Source organism: Lynx canadensis, chromosome A1 (assembly GCF_007474595.2).
Source record: "Lynx canadensis isolate LIC74 chromosome A1, mLynCan4.pri.v2, whole genome shotgun sequence".
Lineage (NCBI taxonomy): Eukaryota > Metazoa > Chordata > Mammalia > Carnivora > Felidae > Lynx > Lynx canadensis.
This window is the reverse complement of record NC_044303.2, coordinates 88,543,824-88,571,028: the sequence shown is the minus strand read 5'-3', so window position 1 is coordinate 88,571,028 and position 27,205 is coordinate 88,543,824.

Below are 27,205 nucleotides of genomic sequence, written 5' to 3'. Positions count from 1 at the left end.
TACGTTGGCACCAGCTAGGGGATGTGGACCTCTCACCATTGATTACAGGACTAGGGGTCTACAGGAGGGTTCCCCCTTAAGGCATACACCCAGGACCATTCCCAGCCCAGGTCCAACCATCTCTGGTCTCCAAGCCCCAAGTTCTTTCTTCCTAATGGGTTACCTCTTGCTATGTTTAAACAAATCCAGCCTCTACATGTGCACTGGAGAACCCACGTGACACAGAATGGCTGGAATAAGTTAAATTTTCAGATCATCCCAATTAAGATGAAAATATCCTTGTACCTCCCACTGTGTGTACCATTCATTTCAATCCAAGTCTGTCTCTACCAGAACACATCCCCCTACAGGCCATCAGTCTGACCCAAAGATGAGGGAGTCCATTCATTCTAAGCTAAGTAAAACATATCTTTGGGATTTTTCTTTTTGGGCCAAAATTAACCCCGAACCTTTCCTGCAAAGAGTGGGATTCCTGAAATGGAAGTGATGTCTTCAACCACTTCTCAAAGTCAGACAGTTCAATTCCACCTGAGAAAGGTGAACACGAGTTCAGCTTGTTCATGCTGCCCTCCTCAGTGTGGCAGCAGTGGGAGGACTGCACAACAGGGTGGGGGATGGAGGGGCTGATCCAGACGCAGTTGAAGTGATGCCCAGTTAGACACACCAGAAACAGGGTTGTGAGGGTGTCCCAGGACAGTGAACCTGAAGGAGGAGCATGGTTGCACCACAACTTGTAGAAGACTCATAGACCCCTGCTTTCTGCTGTGAAAATGAAGAACACACTGTGGGGCATTGCTATACAAAGCCATATTGATGGTAACCCCAACTCCTCTTCATCAAATGGCCTCATTCTCCTACCTGATCATGCCCCAAACCAAAGCGTCCTCGTGGACGATCTTCCTGTACACACCTCCCTGGCTTTGCTCCTGTCTACCTGGGCAGCTTTTCTCCATGAGGGAGCCTAAGTGAAAGCTGAGCAAATTCCCTGTATCCTACCTGTCCCTGCTCATACTTTCCTGTGGATTCCAGGACCCAGGTTACTCATTCTACCCCACATAATAGAGCCCACCAGAGCTGCAGTCACCCCCTATCACTAGTTATCTCGGCTGAAGTGTTCCTCCCCATCTCCATGTGCCAGCACTCACTGGGGTTCCCTCAGGAACCCTCAGAGAAGGTATCCCTCCACAAACTAGCCCATCACACAGCACCCTCTGTCTACCCCTGAGCTAACACGCTGGCCCCAGGAGTCATTGCAAGTGGCTCACTTCACTGTGTTCTTTCTCCCAGAACATTACCTCCAGGAGAACAGGAACTGAACCCCACAATCTGGTCAGTGTTCAGTAGGTATTTTTCACTAATGAATGCCTTGCTCTTTAGAAAGAGTCATGTTGAAATATACAGTCTAACTCAGTCTAGTTCTATGAGATATGGAGTTTTATCTGAACAGTAGCTGTTCATCCCAGGTCCACACTGACACCCAAATCTTTATTAAGTGTCTGTGCCTAAAACCATTGTCTTGATGAACAGGATAGGGTACTGCCCTGAACCCGGAGTGTGCCTGATTTGTTATTGGGAAAAGCATGCATTAAATCCAAATGGACATGAGACCTGGGCAGATAGAGCTTCAGGACAGGACCATGGTATTGGATTGGGGAGTAATTCACAACTGTGAGAGACCCAGGACCACACATGTTGGGCACATTTCAGACTCTGAGTGTTTCACACAGACATCAAATATGCACTGCTCATGGCCACGTCTCAATCCATACTCCTCAGCACAGCAGGTGGGATGAGGTGACCACTGGTGCCCTCGTGTCCCTCTTTAAGCTCAGTGTTCAACCTCCAGCTCCTGCATCCTGGGCCTCTGCAGCCTGCTGCATGGACTACTCTGCATAGCTAGCTCACTAAGGACACTTAGTGGTTCAGGAGCTAAAGTGCCTGCCATGTAGGTCACCCCGAGGGCTCCCTGAGCCTCTGGCTATCTGGCTTTGGAGGACGCAAGAGTAACTTCTTCCCAGAACTCTCCAGAATCGGAAGGTGACCATACAGGGTACAGCCTCTGGCTTGTTTTGCAGGTGGACTTGCAGGTCAATGGGGAAGCAGTTTTTCCAGCCAGGACAGCTGTGAGGACACTGAAGACACAGGATGAGGCTGGAGATGTCTCTGTATCCATACAGGACAGGACAGTCCATGAACTGGCATCTCCCCACCTCCCGGGCTTTCTGCTTCCTTCAGCACAAGCCACTGGGCATAACAAGAGCTTGGACAAAGGTGGGTGGAACGGCAGGTTAACTGGCTTCTCACCTTGGGTAATGAACAGGTAGCTATTTTAACTACTCTAGTGCCCTTTATCTTGTAAGTTAAATTTCCCCTGTCTGTCACCATCTCTGCTCCCATGTTTCTTCAACCACATAATCATTTAGGGAAAGTCTTGGATGCCATGTGACTTTTCAGCCTTAGTGGGGCTGAAGCCAGGTGTCTGTGCCAGCTGTGGGTGAAGATCTTCCTGTGAAGAGCACTGCTCATGTAGTGAGTAATGGACTGCAGCCTCTGGCCCCTGTTGAATCCTCTACTGGGAGAAAGGGATCTCAGCTGTACTGAGAGCCAATATCAGAGACTCACCCAGAGCCAGGTTGGCCCCTCAGCCCCCAGCACTCCTCCACCTACATATCTGCTAACAGACCCAGACTGGACCCTGTGGGACTTCCAGCACTTTCAGCATCAGCACCAGAACCTGGACTCCCCACCCTGTGCAGTCAGGGAGGGGCCACAGGAAATTTCAGGATATAGGATTTGGATATGGGGTATGGTGATAGGTCTCAATCTGTCCCCCAGCATGGAGCCCCCACCCTCAGGATGAAAGGGGTCTGGCCACTATCAGGGCTCCAGGGAACCCATGGCTACCCCTGGGCACTAATAGATCTGGGCTTTCAGAGTCCAAAACCCACCACAACCAAGCATGCATGAGGAGGAGAAGCATGCAAGAGCACCATGAATTTGGGATCCTTAGCTTGAGGCCTTGTCTCTTCCTCACAGTCAGTTGTGTGCTGCTGGCACGAGGCACCCGATCTCCTTGGACAGAGGTCCCCAGAATGAACTGCTAAATGAAAACCCAGTCCCTTTCTCCTGACACCTTGAAGAGCAAAAATTTCACCTGGGGTCATCGTTCAGGTGCAGTGGGCAGGAGGAGCAGGTGGCCTGCTGATGAGACAGAATTAGATGGATTCCTTGTTCCTGGTTTCCTTCCCCACTCTGTTGTCTTTGTAAAGTAGTAATTTTGTGCACCAGGCTTCCATTTACATTTCCAAAAGGAACAAGTCATTAATGTAAATGATCTGGGCAGCAGCAGTGAAACCTCCTGATTTGTTGAATTGTCACTTTATGACCAGGAAAAAACCTTCTGAGAAAGAGTCTGAGATCTGATTACCCGATGCTCTGGTTCCCAAGAACTCCCTGGGTCTCGTCTAGGGGACACACGACATTGAGATCACATAGAATTTGTGTTCTTTAGGATGCAGGGACAACTGTGATGCTGGCACAGATGGTAGCCTTCGACCCACAGTTGATTGTTGACACTCAAAGTCTAACAGTGAAGAGGAAAGACTGCCCTGCCCACCTCCCTACTGGTCTCTGCCTGGACACACAGCAGACCAAGACCACCAGTTCCCCAAGCATGTCTGGGATGCTGCATCAGCAGACTCAGCCCTGAGGACATATAGATTCACCTTCTGCTAAGGTGTCACAGCAGGGAGAATGGCAGGTTGTGGGTGGTCCTGGCCTCACCAAGGAGGGGCAGGTGAGCAGTGGGAAATTAGCTCCAGGGGACCTCCAGGTCTGCAAGTGCCAGTGTTCACCTGACACCTCACTTCCTGTCGCACAGCAGTCTCCACATCAGTGTCCATCTACACCTTGAGGAATAGTGTCAGGTGCTGTGAGTCCCCAGAGTCCCCTGCAGGTAAGCAAAGGAGCCTGGTGTGACTTAGCCTCACTCAATGCTGTGGCCTGTTCACCCACTAGGCCCTTGCCAGCATGTCTCAGCCCTTGTATCCCATCAGCAGCACATGAAAGCATGTTCCTCACCTCCAGAGTGGGTCATTCCCTGTGATAGGATGGAACATGGGCACCTGCATTTTCATCCAGCTGTTTCCCAGGACCTCCACGTTGACCCAGAGCCATCTCACCCCTCAGCAGTGGCCACAACCTCACCTCCAGGCCCGCTGTGTCCGCTTCACTCTGACATCACACCAGAAATTATAGGAACAATTTTTATATAGTTTCCTCACATCTTTTTGGTAACCTGAAATCTTCAATTAGAGAGAATTTAAGGCTTGAGTTAAATTATCTACTGCATATCTGGATCATTTCCAATAACATGAAATAATGAAACTTTCATTATTGAAGACAGGTTTACCTACTTTTGGCTTCATCAATACAGAGAAACTAAAGATAAATTTGGGTCTCTTAGTAAACATGTCTTGTGCTTTAATGAAAGATTGTACTGAAGAAGCACACGTTTCTAGGATTCAGGAAATATATTCAAAAAATTTCCCTTCGAACAGATGGTGGTGCAGCCCATAGTTCATAATTGCTTTCCACTTAGTTCTGTGAGGAATTAAGGGTTAAAAATTCTATATCCGGTTGAAGCTACTAGAATGAATAAAGAAGGCATCTCTCCTTGCAGAAAAGTAGGATGAATGCTTTAGTTAAAGAAAAGCAAAGGAAATCATTGTATTTTGAAGAAAAGAAAAAAAGCAATTTTTTCCTAAAGTGAAGCTGATTATTTAAAGAGGGAAAACTTAGGAAAAATCTGAATTTAAAAACATTGTAAAAGTGTTGTGGAAAAGGAATCTTTCAGAACAAATTTTAGTGTGTGGTCAAGCTGGTTAAGATCAAAATGAATTTATTCTTTCTCCTACAAAAACGGAGATGTTGAACTAATTAGGTTATTTAACCATGTTAAATTATACAGGAAGTATCGTAAAACAGGTGACTCTTATCCTTCCTAGATTTTATTTCTGTGGATAAGTGCTATTAATAACAACATCCCAGAAACTGTATGCAATTCTTAGAGATATAATACATCCTCATGTATTGTTAACACCTGTAACTCTAGTTACTGTCTTAAAAATATTTGCAGTAACCAAATTTCTTCAATTGACCTGTAATTAACTCTAATCAAACCTTTAACCACACCAATGTTAAGTCGTTTACAATTCACAATTATTCTTTGACTCAGAACCTTTCATAAAAGTGTTCCCACAAAAATGCTTCATTCTCAAGGAGTTTCATGAAAAAGATTCTAGAGAACAGATTTCTGTTAATTTTAAGGTTAAAACTGAACTGGGTAAAACGTTCCAGATCTAATTTAAAAATTTTAAGTGCAAAATTTAATTACATGAATGAATAAACTAAGGTTGATTAGAATTCTTATGACTTCTTGGTAATATTTCTGGCTCCTTGATATTTTGTTTCCAGATACAAGAACATCTTTCCCTGTGAGCTTCACGTCACTTTCCCCCCTCCAGTTTCTCACCTGGGACAGGAAGTCGACCACAAGGAGCAAGGCCCTGCCCTGAGAGAGGATGTGCATCTGCTGGTCCCTCCACAGAGGGATCCAAGATGCCCCACGGAGGATGAGGGCAGGAGAGTGGGGTGAGAGCTGCCTGGTGGTTGGACATGCAAGCCTGAATAAGCTGGGAGCCACCTTGTGATTGGTCAATGAACAGAGGGACCGTGATGACAGTCATCTTTTGATTGGACACATGAGCTAGTCTTTGCTGAGAGCCACCTGGTGACTGAACACATGAGAGGGACCATGCTGACAGCCCTCTGGTTATTGGTCACATGAGTGAGACCATGCTGAGGGCAGCTTGGTGATTGGACACAGGAGGGAGACTGCAGTGAGAGCTGCTTTCTGATTGGCCATTTGTGTGAGGCAATGATGTAAGCTGCCTGGTGGTTGGGCACAGAAGAGAGCCCACAGTGAGAGTCGTCTGCTGATTGTCCAAAAACTGAGGTGAGTGGATAGCCATCTGGTGATTGACCCTGTAGGCCATCTGGCGCTGAAAGCCACCTGGTGATTGGACGGAGATAGGAGTGAGACTGTACTGAGAGGAGCCTGGTGTTTGCATACAGGGTGCTGTGGTTATGTTAGGAGGGTCAGGACTTTATAAAATCCAGGCACCCATAGGATTCCACTCCCCTCCCCTTCCCCCTGCCAATGGCTCCTGACCGCAAATGCAGCAAGGGGCAGTCCCCAACCTGCCCTCAGAGAGCCATGGACACCAGCCCACCTTCCTTCTTTAATTCCACAGTTTCCACACCAGACTCCCTGCTCAGCAAAGGGAAACTTCCAGTGCACACAGAAGGACCCTTGTACCTCTGTGCCCCTGCAGACCTCCACACAACAAGGTCAACTGCCTACCCCTATGCCACCCTCTAAGACCCACAAACATGCATAGTTAGAATCCAGCCCTAGGCTTTATCTTGCTATTCCCAGAGACCTCCTCAGCTTGTGCAATTCAGCGTCACTGCCTGGTCCAGGGAGCTGGCTGTAGGAGTCCCCAACCATCCCACCCAATGCTGCCTTCCAAGAATGTGAGCCCAGAAGTTGCAAGCAGTGAGGACAGGGGCCTTAGAAACCTCCCACTGCCTCTTGCCAACCCTGGCCACGACCAGGTTCTTGTCCCCCAAGTGGTTCCACCATTGCCAGAAAGGGACAAACTGGTCCCAGGGCCCCTTCTACCCTAAGACATTCAGTGGCTGTAAGAAACATGAAAAGTCAGGACACAGAGAATGAAGAACAACCCAAACCCAGAAAAGTGGGGCATCTGTACACAGACATGAGGAATTTGAGGCTACTTCCCAGATAAAAATTCCCCCTCCAGCAGAGTGTCAGGTGTGGGGTGTGTTATGCCCAGAATTCGTGACCCCCAAAGACCACCAGGGAGCCGAGTCCAATGCAAAAGCAAAGAGCCTTTATTCGAGCTAGCTCGAGCTTAATCCCCTACCTGCACCGATGCAGAAGTGAGATGCCAGAGAGAGAGCGAGTTTCAAAAGCACAAAGGTTTTATAGGGATCCAGGGACAGTTGGTGGGGTGATGGTCGTGGCCTTAGCCGATTGGCTGGGGAAGGGTCAGAGTCCCATTGCGCAGGTTGCCGGGTGTGGTTTGAACAGGAAGTTTGAATGGGTGAGTGGGAAATTATTCAGGGGGAGGAGGCATGGTCTGAGGTTTGAGCAGGAATTTCTTTTGGCAGTTTTCCCGGAAAGGGGGCCATGTTGGGGACATAGTCACTCAATATGGAGGACACAGAACAAAATGGAGTCAGCCGGCCTAGATCCGCTCTTTCAGGGTGGTAAGGAAGGTAGAGGTTGTTCCCTCTCACATGTCAGTGATTCATGGCTGGATGCCAAGACCTGGCTTCTTGCAGCCAGAGTACGGTGCCAACACTGGGTCACTGTGCCCAGGTTCTGATGGATCCATGACCTACAGGTCTGAGGCCAACTTCAGCCTGATGTCCTGGTAACACACCACTTGGGGAGCCTTTATCATTTGGGGAGTTCTCTCCGGAGTGAAAAAAGCTGCCATGACTAAGGACCAGAGAAAGGCTTGCAGCTCAGAAGCTGTCCTTAGGAATGAAAGCCATAGAAACAGCTTGAGAGAATTGATTGAAAGCCCAAATTTATACAAATGGCTTTTAACACAGGCAGGGAGACAGGGACTGTAAAAAATAACTCTCCAAAAAAGTCTCAGCTAAAGAATTCCCTCACAGTGTGTGTGAAAGCACATCAAAGTATGAAAAATCTGCTTTTTAAATTCACGTACATGAAGGACAAGACTGAAAGACAGTACCAGAGGCCTCCCTGGACATGGTCCAACAGGAGGAGGAGGGGGCTGATACAAAAGGAGGAGTCCCAGCCCCTGAGAGCAGAGAAGTCATAGGCTGAGCTCCTCCAGTCTAAGGAGAGGTCTTCCACATTGGAGGTGGAGATGTCAGGGGCAGGTTAGGTCTTTGAGCTTCAAAGATTCTTTTTCCAAATTCAGTGCTTCCTTGGAATTTTTGCCTTCCATGCCACATTTTCAAAGGAGAGAGGTCACCACACATTACTATCCCAGGAGGACATAGAAGGGAAGCTGGGCTATTGTGTGAGTCAGATCCTAGAGTGGGAGTGTCATGACATTCAATGTGTCTACCAGCTTTAAATAGTTGTGTTGGAATGCAAAAGAAGAGTTTCCTGGTGTTTGTGATGCACAGCTCATGATCATAGTTACTACTGCACCACACTACTAACTGCATTCTCCAAAGGGTGAGCAGGGGTCTCCATGGCTCTGAGAAAGTACAACCTGCCCATCTTAGTCAACATTTTTCACTTACATTGGCTCCTCTAGAACTCAAGGCCAGCTTCTGAGGTGAGTTCCATTCTGATAGAAAAATGGAAGCAGTGTCTACACACAGCTATTTCTGAATAGACCATTTCTGACCTACGACCTCACAACCACTTTGTGGCAAAACTTGGCTCCAAACTCTGGATCCTTAAAGTTTCTGTTTGTAACAATGCCACTCACATCCCATTGACAAAAGCAAGTCATATAGCCAAACCCATTTGAAAAGAAAAGTAAATGTGGTCCACGGGGAGGGCCATGTCCAGGAAAGAAAGGTGAAAACTTGGGGGCAAATAAAAGAATTTACCTTACTCTTCTGGCCTATAATCCCCTAAAGGGAATTATCTTATTTATTCTGTTTTTCCAGTGCCCAGAACCATGTCTGGCATTAATAAATAAAGTCAAGAATATTTTTCTTTTTTTTTAATTTAAATTTTACTTAGCCAAAATGCATTGCAATATTGGTTTCAGGAATAGAATTTAGTGATTCAACACTTACATACAATACCAAGTCTTCATCACAAGTGCTGTCCTTAGTGCCCATCACCCATCTAGCTTATCTGCCACCCACTTCCATCCATCAACCCTCAGTTGGTTCTCTATAATGAAGAGTCTCTAGTGATTTGTTTTCCTCTCTCCTCTTCCCCCCCCTCCCATATGATCATCGGTTTTGTTTCCTAAATTCCACCTATGAGTGTAATCATATGGTATTTGTTTTTCTCTGATTGACGTGTCTCACTTAACATAATGCCTTCTAGCTCCATAATCCATTCGTTGTAAGAATCTTGAAGGAAAGAATGTGAGCAGCTTTCGTTTAGATATGGTTATGATTCTATTTCTTCCCATTTTGAATCCAGAAGGATTTAGATTTCATGAAAGCATGTATATAGCCCACAATTTGTGGCAATAACATCCATAATAGTAAAAATAAAAATAGACAGCATTTCTTGAGTGCTTACCATGTGCTAAAAACACTGCTAAGGATTTTAGGTTTGTTATGTCATTTTAATCTTCAAGCAAATTTATGAGGTAGGCATTGCTCTCTCCATGTTGTAGATGACACGACTGAGAATCAGAGAGGTTCAATAATTCATTCAGTGTCACATAGCTAGAAGGCAGTGGAGCTATGATGTGAACCCAGGCTCAGTAGGCTCTATAGCCTCCTACTATTCATCATGCTATATCACCTCTATATGTTAAGTGAAGCCCAAACAATGTCATTTTCCTCATCTATAAAACAGGGATAAACAAAAAATGGCCACTTTGTAGAATTGTTAGAAGGTTAACAGAAAAGTTCTATATCAATTCCTTGATCTAGTGAAGCTTACACTGTGGACACTTAACAAATATGCCCTTTTGTTCATGTCCATTTCACATCTGACTCCTGCTCCCAGATTTGATGGAAATTCTCTTCAGGGTGTGATGCTCATAAACCCATATTATAGCTTTGTTAAACCTTTAGTACTCAACTTCTAAAACATACATAGGTCCTCTATTGACATTTTCTCCAAAAATCAAACTATTAGCAGTGGGGTTCTAAAACCCTTGGGAAGGTCCAACTCTTAGTATTTCTCTTGGATGCTAAATTATTCATGAACCTTGATGGATTCTGAAGTTAGCTTCCTCCAAAGGAGGAGGATTTATAGAGGAGGCTGGAGTCAATCACTTTCACATCTCAGGTGATTAGATTGGCAGAAAGCAAGCAATTGGCACGGGTAAAATTGCCAAAGTGACCTGTGAGGTGCGAAGGCCAGGAAGAGGGTGGGTCTTCTCAAACTCTGCTCAGAAATTTCAGACATCAAGGGTGGGAGGAGCATTTTGTGTCTGCAAAAACAAGGGTCATTTGTTTTGGAAATCACTGTGTTGGACAAGAGGAAGAAGAAACATTTAATAAATACCTACTGTGTGCCAGTCACCTTAGATATGTAATCCTATTGGATCCTCAAAAAAAAAAAAGTCTGTTTCACAGACAGGAAACTGGGACTCTGACAAGTGAAATAACTTGAGCAAGTTTATGAAGTGAGTCAGGGTTCCAAGATAGGGACCTAACTCACCTAACTAAAGGTGAGGAGGTAAACTCACCTCCTCCATGGACACAACACATTTACATCTATTTATAGAGAAGTTCCTCCTGAAGAGGAGGTGAGGGCCCTCCATATATATTCTGTACAAGGAAAGGTAGACAGCACAGACAGAGGCAAGAGAGACAGAGACCCAGTAACACAGGGGACCCCACTTCCAGCCTACAAACTATGGTGTGGAGTGATAGTTCTATGGGGCTGTAACAGATTTGTCTGCCCTGGGACACAAGGAGCTGCATTTGAAAAGAGAAACCAGAAGGCAAAAGACCCACTGCTAGAACTCCCACAAATGGGGGGAGAACTGCTGGATTTCTTTCTTTGTGGAGGGGCTGACAAGCGCCTGGTTCATATGCCTCTCCACCTTAATAAGCATGAATACCAGCACCCCATGCATCCTGCCTCCACCCTCGCACTGTTCCAGACACCGCTGAGCCCAAATTCCCTGGGTATCAACCCCATTTCCCTCACAGTCCAACTCCCACCTCCTCCCTCTGCACCCTCACAACTCTGCATTCCATACTTGCACTGCCCCATTGCATCCCAAGTCTCCCCTTCCCATCACCCCTACTCTTCCCCCACTCCTTCCTTCCCACCCTCCCAATTCCCTTATCTACACCTCCACACACCCATATTCCCTCTCCAGCATAGCTCCACTCCTCTCTGCACACCCGTTGGTCACACCTCACCCATGGCCTCGTTGGGTTCCCCCATGTACCCATGTGCCCACAGTCCCTCTCTGGCATCCCTCACTTCTCCTTATACCCCCACGTCCCCTTCACCTTATCCTTGCACCCCCACTCCCCCGCCCCAGCATTCCCACTTCTTTCCCCACTCACACTCCCATGTCTCCAGCTCCACCTGCACAGGAGTGCCCACTGAGCATCGTCCCTGCACCCTGGTCTCCCCACCCCTGAGGCAGGAGGAGCACCACCAAAGATGAACTGATCATCCCTGACCTCCACCTCCTCATGCTGCAGCCCCAGGACCAGGAATCAGGCACGCTGGAGAAATTCTAGTTGAAAAAGAGTCTCAAGACTCAGAAAGTGGGTTTCCAGGCACTTCGTGAGGTCACACAAGTGTCACCACATCAGTCCAACCAGTTCAAAGCTTGTGGTCTCTCATACTACATGACAAGTTAGAAAGGCCATCTTTGCCTTAGAAGCCAATGGTTTTCCAGCAGTGCAAATGTGGGAGAATTCAGAACAAAATCTTGTAGGAATACTAACAATTAGATTTCATAAATCCACTACATAGATACTATCTGTCATTCATGGTACACACTTATGAATTAGAGAAACATGAAATGGAAACACGGAGGGAGTTTATTTACAAGAAACATTGACCTTCAGTGAATACAGCTCCAGATGCAAGCCTCTTTCATGCTGTATATTTGTTGATTAAAAATGAAAATCCACACATTGCAAGTTGTTGATCCTCTAAGTGGGAATGCTCTTCCTATGCTTACCCACAAATGAATTCTCAAGTTCCTCAGGTTTGCATGTCTGATATAACAAAGCCTGCCTTTGTGAAGCAGGACCCAGATGCTCTTGCACTTGGGACCCACCACAACATCACCTTCATCCACCCGGACACTCCCTTCAGTAGAGACTTGAACATCTGTGTAGAAAAACAAGTGTCAGGCTTGTCTATATTGCATGAGTCAGGGAAAGGTGTAGATATTTGCTCCAAATCTGATGTAATTAACCTTGCTGCTAAAAAAAACAAAAAAACTTACATTAACCTAGATATAATAGTGTCCCAGGCCATTTAGCACTTCTCACAGTACTTCATGTTTATTGGTAGTTACAGTAATCTGGAGAAATATCCTGGACAGCATATAGTGGGCTGAGGTGCATGGGATGCTGGTAGTGAATGAGGCAGATAGCATCATGGGTGTCATTTCCCTATCAAATATTCTACAGATTCTGATACACCTGCAGGTGACAAAAAAAAGATACAGAAAATGAATGGCCACTGAAATGCAGAAGCCCTTGTAGAAAAGCTTGAACAAAGATTTTGGGTCTCATTAAAAATGTGTATCAGGAAAAAAAATGTATATCACGGATTGGTGTTGGGTATTTTTTCCAGTGATGCTGAATTGTGCATAAGAAATGATTTTATGTGCTTGAAGATTCAGGCTTGCATTAAAAGAGTATTTTCAGACCTTCTTCAGAACAATTTCTGATGTTGTATGTTATCAAAATACACTGTGTCCTGGAATTTTTGTTATTTTTCATCTCTAAGAATTCACTGGTCTGTAATAGGTAATGTGACATAAGGGGAGCACATGGCCTATTGAGATCTACTGCCTATGTCAGAACATGCAATATGTCATCACTGTGACCCATTGCAGCATGAGCCACATGGTGGTGAGGTGTGAAATTCTTTGAAACTTTTCCAAATCAGTTTATTTTATTTTATTTTATTTATTCATTTCATTTCATTTAAGTTTATTTTTTAAACGTTTATTTATTTTTGTGAGATAGAGAAAGTGTGCACAGTGTGCATAGGGAAGGAGAAGAGAGATAGGGAGACAGAATTTGAAGCAAGCTTCAGACTCAGGGCCAGCAGAGAGTCCTACATGGGTCTCAAACTCAAGAACCATAAGATTATGACCTGAGCCGAAGTCAGGCGCTTAACCCACAACCCCTGACCTACCCAGGCACTCCACAAATTAGTTTCTTGGAATTAGTTTTTTAGAATTATAAAAGCATCAAGGGAAAAAAGTCCTTAATCAACAAGGGAAGACAGATCAGGTTCACAACAGACCTATCCACAGAAACTTAAGCCAGAAAACAGTGGCAGATATATAAATTGTGCTGAATTGGAAAAAATATGGAACCAAGAATTCTTTTTTTAAAGATGGATTAAACTTTTATTTACTTTTTAAAATATAATTTATTGTCAATTTGGCTAACATACAGTATGTAATGTTTTTGGGGTAGATTTCCATGGTTCATAACTTGCATACCACACCCAGTGCGCATCCAAACAAGTGCCCTCCTCAATGCCCATCACCCATTTTCTCCTCTCCCCCACCCTGCCATCAACCCTCGGAGGGCTCTCTGTATTTGTGACTAGTTTTGTAACTACTTTTTTCCCCTCTGTTCTCTGTTTGAAATTTTTTTCCCCTTCATTTCCCCCATGGTCTTCTGTTAAGATTCTCAAGATCCACATTTGAGTACAAACATCTGTTATCTGTCTTTCTCTGACTTTTTTTCACTCAGGATAATACCTTCCAGTTACATCCAAACTGCTGCAAATGGCATGATTTTGCTTATAGCAGCACTTTCAACAATAGCCAAATTATGGAAAAAGCCTAAATATCCACCAACTAATGAATGGATATAGATGTGGTTTATATATACAATGGAATACTACTTGGCAATGAGAAAGTATGAAGGCAACCAAGAATTCTTTATCCAGCAAGGCTGCATTCAAAATGGAAGGAGAGTGGGGCACCTGGGTGGCTCAATTGGTTAAGCATCTGACTTTAGCTCAGGTCATGATCTCCTGGTCTGTGAGTTAGAGTCCGATGTAGGCTCTGCACTAACAGCTCATAGCCTGGAGCCTGTTTCAGATTCTGTGTCTCCCTCTCTCTCTGCCCCTCCCCTGCTTGCTCTCTCTCTCTCTCAAAAATAAAGATTAATAACAACAATTTTTAATAAATAAATAGGAGAGATAAAATTTTCCCAAACAAAAGCTAAAGGAGTTTGTGACCACTGAATCAGGCCTGCAAGAAATTTTAAGGCAGACTCTTTGGCGAAAAGACAAAGCAAAACAAAACAAACAAAAAAGGCCAAAAGCAACACAAACTAGAAGACCAGAGACATCACCTGAAACACCATCTACACAGGAAACACAATGCACTGAATTAATATATTTCAGGACTCACTCTAAATGTAAATGGATTAAATTCTCCAATCAAAGACATAGGGTATCAAAATGGATAAGACAACAAAACCCATCTCTATGCAGCCTACAAGAAACTCATTTTAGATCTAAATCCAGCTTCAGATTCAAAGTAAGGGGATGGAGAACCATCTAGCATGCTAATGGTGGTCAAAAGAAAGCTGCAGTAGCCATACATAGACAAACTAGATTTTAAAATAAATACTGTAAAAAGAGATGAAGAAGAGCATTACATCATAATTAAGGGGACTATCCACCAAGAAGATCTAACAATTATAAACATTTTTGCACCAAATATGGAAGTACACAAATATATAAATCAATTAATCACAAACATACACAAACTCATTCATAACAATACCATAAGAGTAGAGGACTTCAACACCCCACTCACTACAATGGGCATATCCTCTAGGCAGAAAATCAACAAGGAAACAATGGCTTTGAGTGACACACTGGACTGGATGGACTTAACATATCTATTCAGAACATTTCATCCTAAAGCAGCTGAATACACATTCTTCTTGAGAGTACATGGAACATTATCCAGAATAGATCACATACCAGGTCACAAATTAGCTCTCACCAAGTACAAAAAGATCAAGATCATAGATTACATATTTTCAGAACACAATGCTATGAAAATCAAAATGAACCACAAGAAAAAAATTATAAAGATGATGAATATTTGGAGATTACCCCCTACTAGAGAATGATTTGGTTAAAGAAGAAATTAAAGAGGAAATTAAAAGGTACATGGATACCAATGAAAAGGAAAACCCAATAGCTGAAAACCTCTTAGATGCAGGCAAGGTGATCATAAGAGGGAATTATAGCAATCCAGGTTTTCCTAAAGGTGAAGGAAAGGTCTCAAATATAGAACCTAAACTTACACCTAAAGGAGCTGGGAAAAGAACAGCAAAAAAAGCCCACAAACAGCAGAAGAAGGGAAATAATAACGACTATAAGGAAAAAACAAACAATGATAATAATGAAATTAAAAAAAAAACAGTAGAACAGATCAACCAGGATCTGGTTCTTTGAAAGAATTAACAAATTTGATAGCTGCTTAGACAATTGATTGCAAAGAAAAACAGACTGACCCACAGAAATAAAATCAAGACTGAAAGAGGAGAGGGGAGGAGCCAAGATGGTGGAACAGCATGGAAGTTTTTTGTGTGTCTCATGTCCATGAAATACAGCCAGACCAACACTAAACCATTTTACACACCTAGAAAACTGAATGGAGGATTAACAACAATCTGAACACCCTGAACCACAGTATTAAGGAGGTACACGGCATGGAGAGCTGAACTTGGGAGAGAAAGGCCGCAAAAGGTAGGGACTGCTTTTGCAGGCAGAGAGGACAGAGACTGGGGAGGGGGGAAGAATACAGGAAAAGTACCCCTCCCCAAAAGCAGCTGCAGAGAAAGTGAAACAAACCATTATGCAACGTGTAAGAAGATACATTGGGAGAATGTGAATATTTAGTGACATTCAGGATAATAGTGGTGATCCTTACGGGGCACAATATTAGGTTAAAACACTGTGCCCCAGGTTGAACTCACATTATCTCATTTAAACCACAGCAACACTAACAAGATCTGCCCACTATGTCATTTTGTAGAGAATGAAACTCCGGCTTACCCAAATTAAGCAATTTTCCCAAGACAGCAAATGGTAGAGCATGGATTCAAACCAAGGTCTTCTGAGTAGTAAAGCTAATTCAGAGCACAAGTCATGAACGTTCCCTAGAAAGAATTCGCCTGAAGCAGGTAACTGCAGGCCCGGGTAGCAGGTCTCTGCAGGGAGGTGAAAGGGAGGGAGTCCAGGAAGTAGAACCACAGGAACTATGCAGCACCCCTGCTGTGGGCATGGTCCCAGGCCCAGGATTGTGGGGGCGCTGTGGGTCTCTTTCAACCTTTGCCCTCACTCCCAACCACCACCGCTCACCTGAGGACCCCAGGCTCAGGAGGATTCTGATTGGCTCGTCCTCTATGACATCATTTGTGCACAGGACATCCTGCATGGGGTGCTACCATGAAGGTATTTGTGACGCAGTCCTCCTTTCTTCGTCCTTGTGCACATGAGCACACACTAGCACACACACATTAGTGCACACTAGTATACACAAGGGTGTACATCAGTACACACTTAGCACACACACTAGATCACACAAGTATGTCTAACACATTTTATTGCTCACTAGAACACACCACCACACAAGCTAGTACTCATACCTGCATAAATCCAAGTATACAGCTATATCACACACTAGTATAAAATTGGCATATATCTGTACACACAGTAGTATGTCCAGTACATACTATTACTCACTAATACACAATGCCATACAATCTATACTCAATTGAGGACAAATACTAGAAAACAGCTAGTACACATGCTAGCACAGAGTTTCAAACCTATTACACACTAGTACATATGCTGGTACTAGTGCACACTAGTGAATGCACTGGCATTTACTAGTACACCACTAGTGCATTCTAGCATACATTAGCACATCTCGTGTGCATTAACACACACTAGTACAGGTGCTAGTTCCCAATCATTAGTTTACAAGAGTACACCCATTAGCACACACTCTAGCATATGCAAGTACACATGCTACTACACACACCAGTATACAATAGCACTATTTGTAAACTCACTGACACACCTAGTACACACACTAGCACACACTGTAGTACATATGCTGGTATAAACACTAGTGCACACTGGCACACTTAGAACACATTAGCACACACAGTAGCAGACATATGTATACATGCTGGCATATACACTAGTGAATGTGAACACAACTAACAGTACACACACTGAAACACCTGGTATACATAAAGTGGTATGTCTGACACAAAACTTGTGACATGTGTGTCTAAATATCCAATTTAGTGCTCTCAGTACTAACAATATGCACTTCAAAGGTCACCTGGGTAGCCCAGTTTAAGCTTCTGACTCTTGATTCTGCCTCAGGTCATGATCTCCCAGTTTTTGAGTTTGAGCCCCGCATCAGGATCTGCACTGACAGTGTGGAGTCTGCTTTGATTCTATCACTCCTTTTCGCCCTGTCCCTCCCCTTCTAACACACACACTCTCTCTCTCAAATAAATAAACAATTTTGGATTACAGTTAAAATACCTGGAAATTGAAGAGTATCATTTGTGCCATTTCAATTGGTTTTACCTTCCTGGAGGTGCCTTATGTAGAAGTTCAAGCCTGCAAATGGTAGCGAGTAGGTACAAAATATCAATATGTTGCTTTCAGCAAGAAAGTCAATCACTTATCATGATTAACAATAATAATTTCCAAAATTATTTTGGTTTGCTATTGACTTCCATAAACCAATAAATGAAACAGTTTTGTTTTTACGGTAAGACTGGCTCTTTGGTAGAAACATATTTTCGTGTTTAGTCATCAAAGAGAGAAACATAAACCCCTTTTCTAAAGCAGTTTTTTAGTTAGGAGTCGGTATCATAGAAGTAATACCAACTTCTATGGTATTCTAATAAATACCACCACTCACACACACAACCTGGCAGGTGGTCTGATCAGCTAGGAAAGGATATGTGAGCAAAGAGACAAAGGGAAGCACAAGGTATCCACACAGAGAGGACATTTACATACAACTGATGAAGTGGAGCATTTATTTTCAATCCATTTTAATATGTTTATGCTAAATACATGCAACTCCCTTTCCCCTGTGTATGTTCAAATGCCCTTCTGAGTTTCCTGTTCTCTGGGAGGTGTCTTTGTGACAGCCAGGTCCATGTGTCTTCTCAGGGTGCCCTCGGTTTTCTTCTACCAGATCACTGATCCCACAGCATGGCAACAGCCTGTCAGCTGTTTCTTCCACTGCACTGTCAGGAGCTCCTTGAAACAGGGGTGATTTTCTCTTTATTGTTAAGAAAGGGCCTGTCACACAACTGCCTCCTTCCCTTTTTGGTAAACACTCATCAAGCCGGAGAAGGGAATGGGTCTGGAGCAGAGAGGGACACACACAGAACCAGGGGGATGACAGTCTTCATCTTTATATACATCATCTGAGATCAAGAGGAAAAAGAGGTAAAATGGACCACGTGAAGATTACCTAAGAGTGGGGGGACAATAGCCCCCTCAAAATGCTGATCATTAAATGTCTTCCATACTCATTCCCAAATATCCAGATCATAAGTTCTTAGTTTTGGGATGCAATGGCAGTGTTTTTGGATAATCATTAATAATTTCAGGAGTGCTTTCTGATTGAGGACAGTGCTGGCTCTTTCCCAATGATTGTAAAATGCGCATGTATTGTTTCTGTTCTGAGGAGAGGGAATCTCCCATAACAATTTTCTCAAAAGTTCCATGGCAGTATATCCTAATACCGTTTTGCTTTCCTCTTACCTCCTCAGGAAGAGATTGAATTTCAGTGCGTGTCTTGTAGAGCTCTTTGGTCATTTTGTTGTGATCTGCCATCTTTGATTCGCACCACTTCCCAGCCACATCAGCTTCTACTCACCTCTGCTTCTAGTCACGTCAGAGTCGCTGTCTGTCACAGACTTTGAGTCTAGAGTTCTCTCTTGTCCAGCAAGAGAACAGATGCATAATTGAATAAAAGAGTGGCTAATGTCAGGGAGGAGACAAGAAACCTGAGTAAGGACCTTGTTCTGTATTGATTATGATCAGAAGGCTTAAAAATGTAATGGACTTGCAGAAACAACAATAAAACAGTGATTGGCAAGTCATGTGTGTGAGACAAAGGGGTTTCAAAGATATGCAGTGTTAGAGGTTTGTGTCAATACAAAACAAAATTCTGGCGCTCATAAGATGGCTGTTTATGGCAGGCACCAGGCACTAGGCACTGTATGTTTATCTCATCTATAGGATAAGACAGATGGAGGATGGTACCTCAGGGTCGATAAGGCCTTTTTTTAAATTAGCTCCAGGCAATTTAGCCCTACTGTGCTTGTCTTTCACCCTGTTTACTTATTAAACAAAGTTATCATCCTGTGGAAGCTTCTTTCCACTCTGCCCTTTGCTCTATCCATGGGAAGCTTCTGCCCTGTGACCACTTTCCACTCTAAACCTTGTCAAACCACTGGTGCAACCTCAAGGAATTCCTAAACTTATTCCCCACATTGTTGTATGATGTCTCCTGTCAAATCCGTTGGTGGTAGCAACACCTCATAACTGGCTTTTGGGAGTTTATGGATTATATGACGTGATCAAGATTATATTTTTCTGGGCTTTTATCTTGTGAGTGTTCTTAATCATACATCTTTCATATTTGGGGTGGTTTATGAGACTCTGGATCTTTTTAATCTGATTAATTAGCAGGTGGTGGGTTTGTAAGAATATGACTAGCAAATGAAGCCTCAGTTTTGTGCCCAAACCAGAAGGAGCAAAGTGAATCCTGGACAGACACAGCTGGGAAGTTACAGGGCAACCTGTGTGGAAAGTCACATCATCGTGGTTTTCTCCTCTCCAGGCACTGATGAGTGCAATGGAAGCTAAAAACACGTTGTTTGCTGAATATATGTATTTCTAAGGATGGAATAATTAGGACTTTGTAAAGACCAAAAGGCTGGTTGGGAATGGAGATTTTTCAGGAAAGTGTGTTCTGTGTGTTGAAGTCATTTGAGAAGTTTAGTTTATGCTGATGGCAGTAGGTAAGGATGGGCTTTACTGGGATGGTTGTCATTGATGTTGGGCTTGCTCAAAACTTACATCAACGTGGTTCCTCTTACTAGGGTCTTCAGCCTAAGTATAATTCCCTCAAGACCTGCCTAATGGAGACCAGGTAGGGGAGTGAGCTCTGAACTGGGGTGCTGACTTGTGTCAGATGGGACACATCCCTCTCACCCCCTTTACCCAAATGCCTGCTTGAATTACCTTTGTATTCATGCCCACAACCATAATGGAGTCACAGAAGAGCCTTGGGGTCATTTCACCTGGAAACCTCAAGGCCAGTCTCTCCGTCTCTCTGCATGAACCTGGGGCAGGGGTGGGTCCTTTGACATTCACCGTGGAAACACCTAGGGGAAGTGGACCTCTCACCATTGACTACAGGATCAAGGGCCTCATGTTCTCCCTTCAGGCATACACCCAGGACAATTCCCATCCTTGTACAGCCTTTGCTGTGCTGCAAGCCCCAGGTGCTTTTTTTTTTCCTTTGGCTCTTCTTAGCCAAAGCCAGCATCTCCATGGCGACACAGAATGGCTTCAGTACGTTGACTTTTCACATTGCCCTATTAGGCAATATGAGGGAAATATCCTTGTACCTCCCAATGTTGGATCAGTCATTTCACCCGTCTGTCTCTACCAGAACACCTCCCCCAACAGTGCATCAGTCTGGTCCAACAGTTGGGGGAGTCCATTTATTCTGGGCAAAGCAAAACATATTTTTGGGAAACTTTTTTGCCAAAATTAACCTGACCCTTTTCTGCAAGGAGTGGGTTTCTTGAAATGGAAGTGACGTCCTTAACCCCTTCTCAAAGTCAGACACTTAAATTCCACATGGGAAAACTGAAGACAAGCACAGCAGTGTGGCAGCAGTGGGAGGACTAGACTGCACGGTGGAGGGTTTGAGGGAATGATCCAGGCACAGCTGCAGTGATGCCCCAGGTACAATCACCAAAAACAGTGTTGTGAGGGTGTTCCAGGACAGTGAACCTGAAGGAGGAGCATGGCTGCACCACAACTTGCAGTAGCCTTTGTAGACATCATCTTTCTGCTGTGAAAATGAATAACAAACTGTGAGGCAATTCTGTACAAGTCCATAGTGATGACCATCCCAACACCCCTTCATCAGATGGCCCCATTTTCCTACCTGCTTATGCCCCAAGCCAAAGTGTCCTCGTGGATGACCTTCCTGCACACAACCATATCCCTGAGTTTGTTCCTGTCTGCCTAGGCAGCTGTTCTCCCCGTGGGAGCCTGAGTGAAAGCTGAGCAAATCCCCTGTATCCCACTCTGGCCCTGCTCAGACCTCTTGTGTGTTATAAGACATAGGTTCCTCATTACACCACACCTAATAGAGCCCATCAGGCCTACAGTCACCCCCTCTGTCACTATCTCCCCTGAAGTTCTCCTCCCCAACTGCATGTGCCTGGACCACTCAGTATTCCCTCATGAACCCCTCAGACAACGTCTCCCTCCATAAACTAGTCCATCATCTAGAACCCTCCATCCATCCCAGCAGCTAACATGCTGGCCCCAGGAGTCATTGGGATTGCCTCACTTCACCAGTCTACTTTCTCTGAGAATATTACCTCCATGAGCACAGGGACTGAACCCCTGAATCAGGTGTTTAGTAGATATTTTTGCACTAACAAATTCATTGCTCTTTAGGGCAAGCCACACTGAAAGAAACAGTCTAATTCAATCTAGTTCTATGCAATACGGAGTAGTATCTGAACATTAGCATTTCATCCGAGTCCCCCCGTGACTGGCAAATCATTGTCTGTGCCTTAAAGAATTTTCCTGATTAACAGGCTAGAGTACTGCCCTGAACCCAGAGTTGGCCTTATTTGTTATTGGATAAAACATGCATTAAATCCAAATGGAGATGAGACCCCGGGGTAGATGGAGATTCAGAACAGGACCAATGTAAGGAGTTGGGGAGTAAAAAAAGCAACTCTGAGAGACCCATGGCTCTGGGATTGGCTTATCATATCAGGGTCCCCAGTTGTGGGCTCAGCTTTATGCTTTCTCCAGCAAAGTCAAGGACAGCAAAGGATTTCTCTAGACTCCCCAATCAAGAGAAGTGAAAGGGAGTCTAAGGGAAGTCTACCTGAGCTTTCAAGCTCCTGAATTTATTAGGCATACATTATAGAAACTCTACACAATATGTCAATGGCTACATGCCAGTAAGAACTTATAGAAAGAGTAAAAAATAAATAAGGCATTCCCAAGACTACAAAAGAGCTAAAGCCAAAAGCAGGGTGGAGAAAAAACAAGATAGTCCACAGATAACATGGTCTAAGGTATTCACGAGCACAGGCAGAACCCAACCTCTATACACTCATTAACTAGATACTGGTCAGCTGTTTTCAGCAAGGCCAGAAAACAGTATAATGTGTTCCCTATAATTTCCTTAACCAGGACACAACTATTTGGTTTTCTACACATGTTGGGCACATTTCAGACTCTAGGTGACTCACACAGGCATCAAGTATGAAGTGCCCACGGACACCTCTCAGCCCATGCTCCTGAGGGCAGCAGGTGAGGGTGAGGTGGCCACTGGTGCCCTCGTGTCCCTCTTTGGGTTCTGTGTCTAATCTCTACCTTCTGCATCCTGGGCCCCTGAAGCCTGCTGCATGGACTACTCTGCATAATGGCTCACTTGGACCACTGGTTCAGGGGAAGATGTGCCTGCCAGGTAGGTTGCCCCTAGGATCCCCTGACACTTTGGCTTCTGGCCTTGGGAGATACAGAAGTGACTTCTTCCAAGAGCCCCGCAGGATCAGATGGTGACATACAGGAAAAAGCCTATGGCTAGCTTTGAAGGTGGACTTGGAGGCCATTGGGGAAGCTGTTCTTCCAGCAAAGAATGCTGTGAGGACACTGGGCAAACACAGCATGAGTCTGGAGAAGTCTTTCTATCCAGACAGGACATTCATGAAGCTGGCATATCCCCATGTGCCAGGCTTTTGGTTCCTTCAACACAAGCCATTGAGCATAACAAGAGATGGGGGGGTGGGGATGGTGGAATATCAGATAACTGCATTCACACATTTTGCAATGATCAGCTATTTTAACTACTGTAGTGCCCTGTTGTATAGAAGATAATTTTTCCCTGCCTGTCACCATCTGTGCTCTTCTGTTTCTTCAATGACATGATCATTTAGGAAACGTCTTGGATACTTTCTGTTTCTCAAGCCTCAGTGGGGCTGAGGTCAGGTGTTTCTGCCAGTCGTGAGTGAAGAAATTCCTGGGTGGGGCCACCTGCTCACATACTGGAGGCTTTATTGCAGCCTCTGAGCCTTGCTGAGTCCTCTTCTAAAAGAAAGGTATCTCAGGAGCACTAAGAGCCAACGTCAGAGGCAAACACACGCAGAGCTAAGTTGGCCCCTCAGCCCTCATCTCTCCTCCACATACACATCCCCCTAACAAGGCCAGACTGAGCCCTGTGTGACTTCCAGAACATCAGCATCAACACCAGGACAAGGACTACCCCCCCCCACCTCAATGCAGTCAGGGATGGGAATAAAACTGAACTGGGTAAAAATTTCCAGAACCGATTAAAATTTTAAAAGTGCAAAAGTTAATTACAGGAGCAAATAAACTAAGGTTAAGTAGAATTCCTATGTCTTGTTGGAAATATTGCTGGCTACTTAATATTTTGTTGCCAGATATAAGGACACCTTTCCTTTGCAGCTATGACTTATAGCAATTTGGAAAATGACACCTTAGTAAGCAGAATGAAAACACATTTTTTTCTCCCTTCCCAATCCCTCCAGAATTCAAAAACTTAGTGAGTATTCCTATTGTTCCGACAGTAGATTCATTTACACAACTTCAATAAGAACATGTTCTCCTTGGGAAAGGACAATTGGAAACATCTGTCATGTTACCAAGGCTTTGATGGGACTGGAGTATTTGGGAGAGATGTGCATAGACTCAGTTGTGACCAGACAGCTTGAAGGAATGAAGCCCCAAGAAATAGAAGCCTTATCCCTTGCTTGCAAGATTCCCAGCAACCCCAGCAGGTGAGTGAAGAAGCACACTTCTGGGAAAGTGTTAGAACCTCGGAATATTTTGGAGACCTCAAGAAGAAGAGTTAACCGAAACAAGTGAGTATTGCAGGCAAAGTCTGATGGCAAGTATCTGGCTTGGCTTACACCCTTGAGAAGCTGTTTGAAATTCAATCTGAAATTCTTTATGGAAAGTTCCAGCAAAACTGAATGAAAAAGGCCTACATAATCAATTGCTATTCTTGACACACCGATGTAAAGAACAAGGCAAACAAGAATAAAACTACACTTATATTGCAAACAAATTAGTCTCAATATGGCAATGTTTGGAAGTTATGGGAATAATTAAATTTTAGTATTTATTATTTCAACATTTACAATGAACTAAGTAGTTGTGAAGAGTCTTCTCCATGCACAGAGCTTCATGCATTTTTTGTAAAGAAAACCCTCAATTGACAGAGTCAGGCATCGAACGAGTGGATGGAGCACCATTGTCCTCAGATCTGACATGCAGTACGGGCATCACAGAAAATGAAGCTCAACTGATGACAGAGTGATGTTGGAGATCTTTAACAATATTTGGGGTGATTAACTTAGAGAAAACAATGATAATTCACAACAAGGTGTGTGTATGTTTGATTCTAAACCTGTTTCAGACAAAATTGCTCCTACACTGACCTCTTCTCAAGACTAAGATCCTGTCTTCATGACATAGGAAACATCACCAATGTAGGACAGGTCTAACCATGCTTACACCACATCCTCCAGGACCTGTGAACCTCAGGTCACTATCCCTACCTCCAACGTCTCACCTGAGACAGGAAGTCTGTGCCACAGTGTACAGGGAGCCAGGTTTTGCCCCAAGAGAGGATATGAATCCATGTTGGTCCCTCCAATGAGGGATCCAAGATGGCCCCTGGGGGATGAGGGCAGTACAGAGGGGTGAAAACTGCCTGTTGACTGGACACATGAGCAGGACAATGTTGAGAGCAGCCTGGTGATTGGCCAGCTGTCAAGCATCTTGATTGGCCTTAGGAACAAGACCATGCTGAGAGCAGAACCACCTGGTGATTGCCCATATGGATGAGACCACACTTGAGAGCCAGGTGGTGATTGGCCAAGTGAGGGAGAACATTCTAGGAGCCGCCTGGTGTATGGACACTTGAGCAAGACCATGATGAGTGCCTCCTGGTGATTAGCCCCATGAATGACACCACAATGAGAACCGCTTTGGGATTGGCTTTGGGAGCAAGACCACGCTGAGAGCCACCTGTTGACTCCCCACACGGAGACCACAGGTCTGAGTGGCCTGGTGATTGGCCCCCTGAGTGAGAAAATGCTGAAAGCTGTGTGGTGATTGGCCAGCCAACGTCACCTGATAAATTGCTGGTCGATCTGCCTGAAGGTTGGTGACTTGAGCAAGATCACAGCTGAGCGCTGCCTGCTGACTAGCCAGAAAATGAGGTGAGGGGACAACTATTGGGTGATTCACCATGTAAGCCATCCCACGCTGAGAGCTGCCTGGTGATTGGACACAGGAGAGAGCCCACACAGAGACCCAAACTGGTGACACGACACATGAGCAAGCCCAGGATGAGAGCCCCATGGTGTTTGCCCTGGAGGCACTGTGGTGATGTTAGGGGGGTTTGGGCCTTATAAAATCCAGGCGCCCAAGGTCCCAGTACAGAGAGACATGGTTCTACTCCCATCCATCACTCCATGCCAGTGGTATCTGACCCCACAGGCTTGGCCAGGGGCAGCCCCCAACCTTCCCTCAGAGAGTTATAGAGCCAACCAACCTACCTTCTTTAATTCCATGGTTTTCCCACCAGACACCCTGCTCAGTAAAGGAAAACTGGTGCACACGGAAAGACACCTGCAGACCCTCCACACAGCAAAGCCAACTCCCTACCCCTCCCCACCCTCCAAGACCTGCCCACATGCATAGTGGGGGTCCAGCCCCAGGCTTTCCCTTGTTCTTCTCAGAGCCCTCTTCTGTCTGTGCAACTCAGCATCACTGCTTGGTCCATGGGAGCTGACTGAAATGTCAGCTACCAGTCCCCATGCACCTGTCCCATTCTGCCTTCCAAGAGTGTGAGCCAAGAAGTTGCAGGCAGTGAGGACAGGAACCTCAGTAACGTCCCCCTGCCTCCTGCCATCCCTGGCCATTGACACATTCTTGGCCACCAAGTGCTGCCACCATTGCCAGAGATGGATGAACTAGCTCCAGGCCCCCTTCCATACTAACACAATCAGTGACTCTGGAAGACACATGGAAATCAGGACACAGAGCAGGAAGAACAACCCAAACCCAGAAAAGTAAGGCATCTGTACCCAGACATGAAGAATTTGAGGCTATTGCCCTGGCACAAATCCTCCCTCTAGGAAATGGCCAGGTATAGGGTGGTCTGTGAAGGTAGAGGCTATTCCCTCTGTTAGGGGTTTATTCCCACATGTTAGTGATTTATGGCTGGAGGTCAAGACCTGGCTGGTGCTTGCAGCTATTCAGAGTGCAGGACACATTTTGGGTCATTGTGTCCAAATTGTGGTGGGTCCATGACCTGCAGGTCTGGCGCCAACTTTAGTCAGAATCCTAGTAACATAACATTTGGGGAGCCTTTATATCTTGAGGGAATTCTCTCCTGAGTGAGCAAAGGCTGCCATGACTAAGAATAAGAGAAAAACCTGATGCTCAGAAACTGTCCTGGGGAAGGAAAGCCATAGATACAACTTTCAGAGTATGGGGTACAAAGCTCAAATTTATACAAATGGCTTCTAACAACAGTAGGGGTAGTGATAAATAACTCTCCAAGAAAGAGTTTGAGTTGAAGAATTCCCTCACAATATATGTGGAAGTACATCAAAGTATGAAAAATCTGTGTTTAAATTTGGTGTAGCTGAAGGACGAGAATGAAAAAACTTGCCAGAGCATCAGGTCCCTGGACATGATCCAACATGAGGAGGGAATTGGGAGCAAGTGAGGAGACCCAGGCCTTAAGAAAGACGAGTCATAGGCTGAGCTCCTCCAGCCCAAAGATAGGTCCTGCCAACCTCCTGGGCAGTGGGCCAATTAGGGGCAGGCTTGGATTCCTGGAGTTCAGGACTTCTCTGTCCAAATTCAGGGCTTCCTTGGGATTTT